Below are 12,536 nucleotides of genomic sequence, written 5' to 3' on the forward strand. Positions count from 1 at the left end.
TAATTATATATATTTATATTATAAAACAAACGAATTGAAAAATTATTCATTTACGTTGACAATTTCATACGTTATATGTTTTTTTCCGCACTAATACGACTGAAGTACCTAGAAATAAAATGTTAAATGCATAGAACGATTTTTTTTTTTTTTCACTTTCATTATATTAGATTTAGCTTTTTAGCTAACTTTAGAATAAATTTATCTTTTTACATATTCAACACATACATTTTCTTTTATCGTTAAAATATCCAAAAATATATATTTTAATAATAAAAGAATGATAATGTATGCGTTTAACATGTAAAAAGCTAAATTTATTTATATACACAACTAATTGGTTAAGTGGTATTAAAAATATATGATATAATTTATGCATTACAATCCAAGAGTTTCCGAGAAAATAATTATATATACATTACTGTCATCATCCTTAATAAGTTCCGATTTGACCTAATTAATAATTTATTAGATTATAAATAAAACCCTTTTGGATCCCAATTTGGGATATTACGCTGTTTGAAATTATTATATTTTCATTTTATAATTTTATTTTTATTTTTAGGTCAATCATAATTCAAGAGCATAAATTATACGTTTAAAAATTCCGTCCTGTGGTTGCCAACCGCTTTTTTCTACGTCAATTGTTCTCAAACACTTTATCTGGTGGCACACTGAAATTATTTTTAAAAATTCACAACACCCCTATTTTTTTTTTATAGATATATTTTTTTATTACTAATGAAATAATAAACCATATTTGTACAACACAGTCGTTAAACCAGTAATATTATGGAATATATTTATATTGAACGGAAAGCACATGCCTCTCCAGTCTGGAAGAACTACTGAGAATAGAACGAAGAATCCTAAGAAGAATCTACGGCCCTAAAAAAACACAAGAAGGGTACAGGCTAAGATCCTACAAAGATACAAAGACCTAGAAACAGAAATAAGGATCTGGAGACTGCAATTCCACGGGCATATGGTGAGAATGGGCCCGAAAAGACTAAACAAGGAAATCGAGGTTCTTGAGGGAAGGAGAAATTCGAAAAAGGGGGGCGCATGGACAGAAGAAAGAAAACAAAGGCATGCAAAAAATAATTATATTTTATAAAAAAAATATTATATTATATTATTGATATATTACATGAATTCCTGCTAATCCTATGTGGAGGTTTCCAAATAAATCGACAATTTACACTAAATGCCAAAAGGCATTTGTAAGACTGCAAAATAAAGATTAATAATAATAATGATTATTGTTATTATTATATTTAATACTCTAACATTTAGTGTACCTTATTTTATTTTTAAATTTTTGCCTCACAAGCAAAAAATAAAAAGTATTGAATGGAGATACTGGCAGCCGAAAAAACAGGTTATAGGCTAGTACTTGTTTCTATTTTAAAATAACTAAATATAAATTATATTATACAAAGAAAAAGCATATATATGTATATATATAATTTTTTTATTACGAATTAACTAACATGAAATTCAACATGTTTTTCTATGTTTCTATAATTCCTAAAGTACTTTTTTGCGCTGATTCCAGGTCTGCTTACAATTTCTTTTATTTTATTTTTTTGTATCACATAAAGTTTTTTTGCAAATCAAGTGAAGTTATTTTTTATTGAATATATATAGCAGAATACATGCATGATCCTCTTTTCCTTGTTTTAGCTTCTACTTTTTTTTAAAGTTAATTTTAATTAGTTATATTTTTTATTTAATTATGTCGTTTCAGATAGCGAAGTATTTTTTTTTACATATCACTTTTTACAATTCAGGATATCTTACTAAATGAAGTAAATCATGTTAGTTTGAATAAATTCATTGACTGATTATAGTAATTCGCATTTTCTAGAGATAATAAAATTAAAAAATATTAATACATAACAATATTTAATTATTATTAATGAATTATAAAAAGTATTATATATTGTCATTACATCAGGAAATATATTTTAATATTATATGTATTTTAAAATCAGTGAACTTTAGGTCAGATCAAAAGATTAACTCGTAAGACCATTGACTGGAGATCAAAAGATTAACTCGTAAGACCATTGACTGGAAGCACAAAATTTTGTTTTTTCTGCCTTTCATCACTTTCTTTCATCAAAATTATTATATATTATCCATTATGAAATGTTTTAAACAGAAGTGCTTCAGGTCTGTGTACTGGGACAAATAAGAAATAAAAAGGTCAGTCGGTTTAATGATAGTTAAATAATTAATAGTAAGATAATTATCATATAAATGCTATTATTATTATTGTATTATATATTATCCTTGATTATCTTCTACCAAGATTATTTTTTATTTATTTACATAATAATGTGAAATGATTCTCAATTTAATATTTCATAACATCTTTATCACACCTAAGAACTTTTTCGGAGTGTTTTCAGTTTTCTCCGATTATCAGATAATATAATCCTTAGATTTTGAGAAGATATTACAAATTCATATCAACATTTGACTTTTTTATTAATATCGATATCATTCTTTAGCTACGATTTCCAGAGTGTATTTAATCGATATTTTTATATTTCATTAATTTGAGACTATGAAATGTTGAAGTTTTGAACGCCACATAGGGTTAATTAAATAACATTTTTATTATAAAATTAGGAGGGGCAGGTTCAGATATATTACAGAACAGAGTGGGTGCACTCTGTATGCAGAGAATAAACGTTTAGGAGTGTTTTCTTCCGTCTTCAGGTAACTTATCCTATGATATATTGGAATACAATAAGATTAGAAGAATTAGTTTTTAGGTGAAATAAAGATGTTAGTACTTTGTAAGGAAGTGAGGTGATTACAATCCAATACAATGAGGTGATTTTTTTCAAGATCGCTCTTAACCGCCGGATTTTTCCCGAATTAAGAGTGTACCCACTAAATGAGCCTGTGGAGAGTAACCCCCCTGGAGGCTCGAAAACAGGGTTGAATCACGTCTATAATACCAGAATAAATAATTATCTGCCGCAGTCCGATTCGAACCTGGGTCCTTGGAGGTAGACTTCTTGGCCACCACGCCCCCAATTAGATCGAAAAAAATACAATATTTATTGTGCATTTGCCTGGATTCAAATTGAGTGTTAGTAACAGATGTCTAATCCACATTACACATCCCATAGTTCCTGAGATATGGTTTATCAAAACCAAATGTTTGTGTTCCCAATAATAAAAAATCAACAGTTTGTGAATTTATTTTGGAAAATATCGTAAAAATATCATATTTATCGTTTTCGAAGATCTATTTGTAATATGAAGGGAAAACGAGACAAGAGCTTAATTCGGGCGGTCGGTCATTGGCAGATAAAGGAGCCGCTCGCGTGGTTGCCCGCTACCAAATCACCCCCACCTTCGCGCGCCCTCTTTACTTACTCATTCTCATCGTAGCATTAACCTCACCCTGCCTTCCTATTAAACGCTTTGCCGTTGGGGACCTGTAGGTGAGGATCGATTTGAATGTTTGGAGAAATATTATCTGAGAGGTTATGAGGTTGAAAATGTACATCTTCTGCACTTGCTAGAGCTACTCGGTACTGCAAACCTCATTCATGATTAATGTTAATCTATATATTTAAATATATAAATTATTATATTTTTTAGAACACATATTTAAAGCTTGAAGTTTATTTATCTAATGGACGAGACAGAGGCGGCACATGCGCAGGAGGTAGTGGGCAGAGGAGAGAAAATTCATGTTTTATTGAATGGTTTTGATTTATGTACATTGATGTGGGGTTGGTGTTTATATGCTGAGGTTAGATGAGACACTGTTCCGTTTCAAACGGCAGATTCGAAACAAACTTTAATCATATGGCTAACACCAGCGCTTCATGCGGCCGAAAAAACAAAATACACTCACTCACTCTTTCTTCTCTTCCATTCAGTAAAGAAAACCATGAGTGAGTAAAAATACTTCCGAAGAGCCCTTCGGTAGCCGAGGAGAGGGTAGATGAAGGGACATGGAGGACAAATAAAATGAAGCATGAAGAAGGTTACTCCTTCTATATCTGATTCGCACCATCGCCATTCATCATCAATCTCCAGTATTCATAGCCTCCCAATCAAATTCATTAACCTCAACCAAACATGTTCTGTTTCGGCCACCCTTCATACCTGTAGTTACAATAGACTTAGTATTTTACATTCACATTCTCTCTTGTTCTACTAACCTCTAGATTTTAAATAAATTCTCTTTCTGTTACCTTATGTCTTATTTTCATTTCCATTAATTTCATAGTCTTCAAACAATATTCAACCAGCCAATCAAAAGTGAAGTAATGTCAGGCCATATGTTGAAGGCGCACTTCAGGCAGGTAATTCTGCGAAAAGTCAAGCTATTTTCATCATAAAAAAAAGTTTTTTTATGGTTCGAATCTGATTTTTTTATGATTTCCTTAAAATTAATGTCCAGTAATGTCTTTTAATACAGCCATCATGTAGTCCCCTCGCTATTTTTACATAATTACCAATATTTAAAAGTCTAAGAATACATTTTATAATTCAATAATTTTGAGGATAAAAGCCACGTCAGAATGCTTGTTTGCAATATGCGTTTAAAAAAAACATTTGTTTTTTTGGGATAGTATGTATAATTAGTGAATATTAGCCCATTTTCACACTAGCCCTCAACTTCCCCCTGAATTTGGACTAAAGTGGACGAACAGTTTTTGAAATATTAGTGTGTCGTGGAAAATTTGTTTACGCATATAAAAGCGAGATTATAAAACTAATATTGAATCAACTTATTTATTTTCAATTTTTTAATTTTATTCTATTTATTAAGAAAAATACATCCAATATGGTCCGACCAGATGACAACATTTATCGTTCGAGCCCAAAATAACACACAGAAATAATAAACATAAATAGTTAGACTTTTGATTATTAGGACACTGTTGAGGCTGCTACGATTTATAAGCTAGAACAGTACAATAAGAATTGATTTCTAGCCATAAAATTAATAAAATACAAATAAATATAAAATACTAAAATGAAAATAAATTGAAAGAACTTACGAAGTGAATAATAATGATACTAATTTATAATTAATAATAATGAGCTAAGGATTCGTAATAGGTATGAAGTGAATTTGATTAAAAATAAGAATCCGATTCAAATTATATAATATTATACAATATTTAACATGATATCTAATATAAAGAATACAAAAAAGAATGGAGCAATGAAACTAAAGAGCAGCTAAAGGACACAATAAAAAAAATGATAGAAGAATACGATAAATTAGGATTTAAGCAAATAATACATATAATCAGACACACACATACACATTTTAGGAACATATTAGAAACACACACATTAAAAACACATACAGAGATATATAGCGAATTTTAATCGTAATAATGAATCGAGGTCACTAAGTGGGGTTAAGAAATACTACAGGTATATATGGTCATTTAGTGAAAAAAAATCAGTTATTGTGATTCAGAGCAAGTTTAAGCAGAAAGCAAGTACCAATTTAATTTTTTTTTTTTTTTTTTTTTTTTTTTTTTTTTTTTTTTTTTTTTTTAGTTCTCCTGGTAAACGATTGGACAGATGTGGTACAATATAGTTTGAAGTATTAAGTAAGCAGTAAGGTTGTTATAGAGTGGATCTATAAATTTAGTTTTTTTCTAACATTTTTTGTTTTTATTATCTAAATAAGTTACTATTCATACATTTAGGACTAATTTTAAAAGTAAAATATTTTAGTTGGTAAAGTGACTACAATTTTGGGATTTTCTGATTTATTACTCCGGTATTGTTATTGTTTTCAAAGTTCGATTTTGTAGACTTGCAAGTTTTGATAAATTTCTATCAGAACTGTCACCATAACATTCGACCCCATTTCTTAATATTGATTCCAATAATATTACACCATTATTAAGGCCTCTCTGTTAAGTGCAAATTGGAGATAATAAATTTTGTATGAGCATACTCTTAATCTCTTCAAGACATCTACTAATGTATCAATAAACTTCAGCTTCCCACCTATGTCTATTTTTTAAAGCCCCTTGTATACATCGGGACCTGTCCGTTTCTTACTTTAGGTATCCTGTGTGTATGTTGATTTTTTTTTTAATGTAATTAGTGTGGAACAAAGGGGGTTAGTGAAATCCCTGAGGGGGCAAACTGGGTTAGTGTGTTAACTGAAATTATTTATTTCGATTATATAATGTAAGACCGAGCATACTTGGGGTCTCGTAGGGATAGAATAATGGCTTATCTGGTGACGTCTTCGCCGCCGAGGTAACGTCCTCTAGCCGCTTCCCGGTGCAGGTTCAGCGGTTGGCGAAATGGTGAAAACCACGAAATAGCTCGGTGTCAGAAGACGTGATTCTTCCTCAGAGGCTGGCCTGCATGTCCTGAACTTTGGTTCAGAGTTATGGTAGGGGCGGGATTCCAGACGTCTTCGGGGTCTTCCGATTTCCACGGCAAGGGGGGCATCAGAAAATAAGACCTCCAACCCAACTTTATATAAGATTAAAAAAGCGCCGGATAATTCGGGTTATTTAAATCCGACACCCCTTATTGTTTTTATTTCTAAAAATCAAAATTCCTGAAAATTATTTATCTTCTGTAGATTTCTATTTATTGCATAATTGCCTATATTTTAAGATAAATAATTTATGTTTAGAGAATAAACTTTGAATATAGTTTATTCAAGGAAAACAAATAAATTTATAATAGACCCATTTTACTCTATTCCAAAACGTTCCTTATTTAGGATCTAATTACATAGATCTTGCTCGAAAATACCGGCTATTCCAAGTATAACAAGAAAAATACGTTTGTGCATGCATAAGCAAAACCTGAAGACTGAATATGACAAAACCAATATGGGACTATTTTCGTACCAATCCGCACAATTCTTTAAAATTTGATCAAAATTGGATTAACGGTTCGATGCATTATGTCCAAATGATAATGTAGCTACATCCAGACCCAAAAAAAAAATTTATTCATTGATATCTGAACATAAAATACGAGTGAAAATTTTTATTCTGAGGAAATTTTTTTTAGTATTTTCTTCGATTTTATATTTCTTTATTGTTATTGTAAATTTATATATTTTTCTTTTAATTCAGAGAGTACTATCGTTATCATTTACATTTTTTTTTTCTTTTTCTCTTTTTCTGATTTTTTTTCTTCAATTTCTGCTAATGAAAATAGAGTAAATAGGATGTGATAGCTGAAAAAACTCATAAGAATAAAACAAGCAATTGTATACCGACGTTTCTTCCTTTATTTTTTTTTTTTTTTTTACCAATCACTTGAACAAGTCTTGAATTTGCGGCAAATTATAAACGTGTAGATCAAGGATTCAAAATATCGATTGTTGGCCATATATTGATTCTTAAGAAATTTAGATTAGTACATTCAACAAAGCAACGGTATCACCCACATCCCGTTCCAAGAATGAAATTAAATAAAACCACACACCAATAGGCATTTGTTGTGCTTGAGGTTTCCTTTAGCTTATATTTACCTTCAGCTCAAATCGTAACAAAGGTTTATTACCTTGAGCCCTCCCTCCAGAGACTCCAGGTGATATGTTGAACATAACAACCCCCTTGGCCTCGCTCATAAAACAAGCAAATTACAGCTCATTGAAGTGGCAAAAACAAGGAGGAGGACCTGAAAGGAGGAGGGAATTGAGTATGCTAAACCAGGCGGACACAGATGTTGTCCCTTCTCCCACTCTCCCGCCCTTAGAAAACAACCCTTATTTGCATTGGAAAACACAGCTCACTTTCGAACAGCACAAATTGAGAAAATACATCTTTATTGAAAAGCTAAAGTTTCCGTTTTATCTTGCTTTTATAAATATTTTTAAAACCGTAAACCGTGAATATTATATTCACCCTCCCCGTAGCTGCTTCAGGCTAGTACTCGTATTACATTTATTTACATTACATTTTCAACTCACTAATCCTAAGTACGTTATTCTTATTTCTAGAGTGTTAGTATATTCATCAAGTGAAGAAACAAGCCTCAAGGAACATAACTTTTTTCAAAAATATTTTATAAAGCAATCCACAGCGATGGTGATGTTTAGCTGTACATACTAACTGAACTTTCTCTTGGAAACATTCACATGTAGAATATATTAGCTGAGTAGAATATGACATATTATTAAGTTTATATTATATTTATTTAAAATGAATATTAGCAGTATTTTGTATTTTAGGTTTGTTTTATTTATGTTAAAGAGGGAAATATTAAAGAAGAAAAAAGAGAAAGTCACATTGGGTCAAAAGAGAAAATATGAAGAAAAAAGGATAGAATAAGAAGACAGAGAAAAAAAGAGGGATTAACAAAAAAAATAAAGTATAGAAAGAAAGAAAAGAATAAAAGTTAAAAGAACAAAAAAAGAAGAAGAAAAGTCATATACTATTATTATATATTGTTTACTTGTTATGCTTGCATGTTTTAACATTTAAAAAAAAATTCTGACTAGATTTGAATAAGTATACTGTACAGTAAATTAAAACTTTGTTGTGTTTTAATAAAGTATTTTCTTTTTCTCTTTGGTACATATTTATTTGCTTGAGGTAATGTTAGGGCTATTATCGCTTATTAAAGTTACCAAATGATAAGGTAATCCATTGTACGTTACGCTGTCTACATGTTGGTCTAGATGTCCCCAACAGAAAGTATTCTCGGGTTAGTCGAGTATATCCAATTCGTAGTCTGCTCAGTACTACTTCGTGTCGCCTGCAGCTTTGGGTTCATGTCTTCCATGGTAGTGGTAATCTTAATTTCTCTTAAGTTGTTTTCTGTTGTGTTAGTCTAAGTTGCCTACCATTCATTTAATATTTGTAGTCATAAGAGGATAAAGATCGTGGGGACAATCAAATCAGTCGGATAGCGGAATCAATGATGCAACTTTCGCCGAACATAACCTTTAAGTTATTCTAATTTATTTTTTATTTTTAAACTCCCATCTAAAACAAAATAAATAGGTTTTAAAGTATAACAGTCTCGATCATAAGAAGGTAAATTATTAAAAGGTAATGTAAATTATTAAAAAATTTCAATTAATTTTTTTGGCCATTTTCATATCAAGTTTTAGTCGGCTCCAATAATAATAACCCGAAATAATCCAATGTTAAGTTAATTCTTTCTTCTTGAAACTTAATAATCTCAATAGTAATGGATATATAAGCAAAAATGTGTGTTTGATTCAACTAATTCCCACGAAGAAGGGGTTGAATTTTTTTTTTTTTTTCTTATTGATATACTAAAAGCCTAAAAAAATCTGAACATAAATGGTCTTTCTGCCCATTTATAATTTATTTCTCAAATTATAAATAAATCTTGTACGGTACCAATTTACATAAACATTCATATTAAAAAAGATTATATTTTTAGTTTTAAAATATTGAATAAATAATAAAATGGCGCCTAAATAACTGAAAAGTCGAAAATTTTCTCTTTTTTCATTCAATGCTCAATATCATTAATTCCATCTGTGGCACGATAAAAATTTATAAGCCTAGTAGTATATATTTTTTAATTTGAGCACTCATGAGGGCTCTTTGTGTGCAATAGTTGCCAAGATACAGCTTTCTAAGAAAAAAATCATATTTTGTGAAATTGTTTTTACAAATTTATTAGAAACTGCAACGAATGATGACACCCATTAGAAGATAATTTATGTTCCATTTTCCTAGCTTTAATAGACATCTGTAAGTTTGGGAATCCAAAAAATATTCGTCAAAATAAATTCACAAAATGATGGTTTTCTGTTGCTTGGCTCTGTTTTACTAACCAATGAATAAATAATGAGCCTTAGGCTTTTCAGTATATGTGTAATCAGAGGAAGTATTGTGATTGTGAAAAATTTGAGTTTGAGTGTTCGCCGAAATCACACGTTTCGAGTTCCCCTGCGTCAAAATAACCTTGTCTTGTAAAATGATATGTGTGTGTGCGCGCGCGTGCGTTAATGTTTTTTAACAGTCCAGTTTTATTCTCATTGAAGTAGTTTTAGAGGGCTTAAATGACTTTAGTTTTGTTTCTGTGAAATAATAACCCGTAATTATGTACTATTTATATAAAAACTTCTAAATATTTAAATAAAATATGGGAGTGGAAAGCTCTGTGGTAAAGCACTGTGCTGCTAACTTCAAGGACCTAGTTCGAATCCGACTGTTGTGGCAGATAATTTTCTGTTTCACTGTAGCCGTGAGCAAACCCTGTTCTGGTTCTAGAGCCCTCCGGAGTCCAGCTAGTCTCATTAAGTGGATAAAAATCATACGTTCCAGCCGAATTACCAAATAATGGCGTTGCTTTATATATAAACTTTAGACAGTCTATTTTTAACGAAAAGCTGGCTGAAATTTTGACAGGTTCAGTCAAATAGTAGTAGCATTTGGAACAATCCAAGTATTGGAATTTTTTTTTTTTTTGCGGTTCTATATATTTTTTTTGGATCCGAAACCGAATTTGAAATTCAAAAACAAAATTTCCCGGCGCGTTTTGAGAAAAGCGTCAAAATGTCTCCAGTAATACCAGTAATATCACAACTCTGAAACTGTGATTTTTTTTTTTACTGTGTCCACTATCAAAATCAAGAAACTATGGATATTGTCTGATTACATTAAAACAAACATATTCATTGAAGAATTCTAAAATATTTAATAAATGAAAAAAACACTGCGTTAGTAAATTTATAAAGGACGCCCTTAGGTATTTTTATTTAAAGCAAATAAATAATTTCTCAAACGTTTTCTAATGAATGATAAAAAACGCAATAAATTATTTCATTGTACTCACCAAGAAGGAATAATATTATACTATATAATTTAAATAGTACAGATTAGCATGGCATCGGTGTTCTGTAAACTGGGCGAATCTAACAACTTTCGTTTACAGAGATAATTTAATTTTTAAATAAAAATCTACAATATGTTTATATTTTTGAGAATGTGGAACATTCCTCGTTGTATTTCATTTAGTTAAACCAATTATTATTAATCTCTGTCTTAGTAAAAATCTGAAAAACCGAAAATACTCAATTTTTTTAACTCAATCTTTTTATTAAAAACAATTTTCAGACTCATATTAAAACCACCTTATTCAGTGAATAACACAATTTTAAAAAATTTAAAATAGTTTGTAAATTTAAAAAAAATTGAATTTATAAATTTATTAAACACGTATTTGATATGTGGATTTATAGAAAATATATTTTTTTATATATGATATATATATTTTTTAATTGGCTACCTTATCGTCCAAACAGTTCTATGGTTATCTATAAACCAATAGATAGTTTAGCTTTTATATTTTCTTAATTTTTAAAAAATGTCTTACAAATATAAATATTTTATGGAAAATTACTATATTTGAACTACATTGTCAGAAAAGAAAAGAAACCCACTTATATGTCCAAGTTGGGACTGAGACTAATGATTAAAGTAAGTTGGGACCGATTAATACGGATTATATAAAAGAAAATTCCAATATTATTTCTACTTATATATTATGTCAAAATTAAAAAGTTAATATACTGGTATAGGAAGGAAACTGGTGGGGATCTAGTGGTTTTTTTTAAAACCAATGACGTCTACTTATAAGTTGCCGCGGCGTACTAACCAAGGTGAGAGTCCCAAGATTCATTTCTAGGGACCGCCGAGAAATAAATATTAACTACCTCAAGCGAAAATCGAACCCAAAACGTTCCGAAACGGGCGCTCTGAGACTTACATCCCAACTCGCATGGCTGTCATGTCTCTAAACTTAACACATAGGAGACATATATAAATATAACTTAATCATATATTAATAAACATTTACACCAATTAAACCTTATTTAGAATAACTGTTTCTAAATTTACATGATTTAATTTAAATGTATCAACAATTGATTAAGGTTCGTTTCCATATAATGTATCATTTCATTATTTATTTATTAATTTTAAAGCTTTCTACGTCCATGTTCATCTACATTTAACAATTAAAAAAAATTACTATGATACTAATTGCCATAGTATAAATATATACTCCCAATTATTAGGAGAAAATAATTCGAAGTTGTGATCATCTATATGTGGTTTGCCTGACAATAATATAAATTATTTAAAAAAAATACATAATATTGTTATTTAATTTTGTGACAATGTAAAATAGTATTTGTTTTTTAATTTTAAATATATGTGAATATGGTTGTGGACGCCTAAAGCTTAAAAATGCTCAAATAAATAATATAAAAGAAGAAATGAGTCTGCCTATGGCAATGTTTAATGTTAATGTTAAAAATTAAAGCAGTCCACTAACAAAAAATTTATCAACAATTTTTCGTTTAATAAAAGTAATAAAATTTATATATATACTGAATTAGTGTCTTATCATCTTAAATAATGTGGGTATTTTCTTTAAGCGTTTAAGATTTCGGTGTGAAGCTTACTTCTTGAAACTCAAAAATAATCATAAAATGGCTTATATAAACCTCTGCTCGAATTCTTTTTATATTAATAAAAAATATATATATATTTACATTTAGTACA

The 12,536-nt window shown here is 29.6% G+C and overlaps 1 protein-coding gene across 1 annotated transcript in view; it reads right to left on the reverse strand.

The window, feature by feature from the left end:
- The window catches only part of LOC106683789 (chaoptin), a 421,009-nt gene that overhangs the window by 408,254 nt on the left and 219 nt on the right, over window positions 1-12,536 (reverse strand). The gene's annotated exons all lie outside the window — the stretch shown is intronic.

Source organism: Halyomorpha halys, unplaced genomic scaffold (genome assembly GCF_000696795.3).
Source record: "Halyomorpha halys isolate HHAL.00 unplaced genomic scaffold, Hhal_1.1 Scaffold518.1, whole genome shotgun sequence".
Classification (NCBI taxonomy): Eukaryota; Metazoa; Arthropoda; class Insecta; order Hemiptera; family Pentatomidae; genus Halyomorpha; species Halyomorpha halys.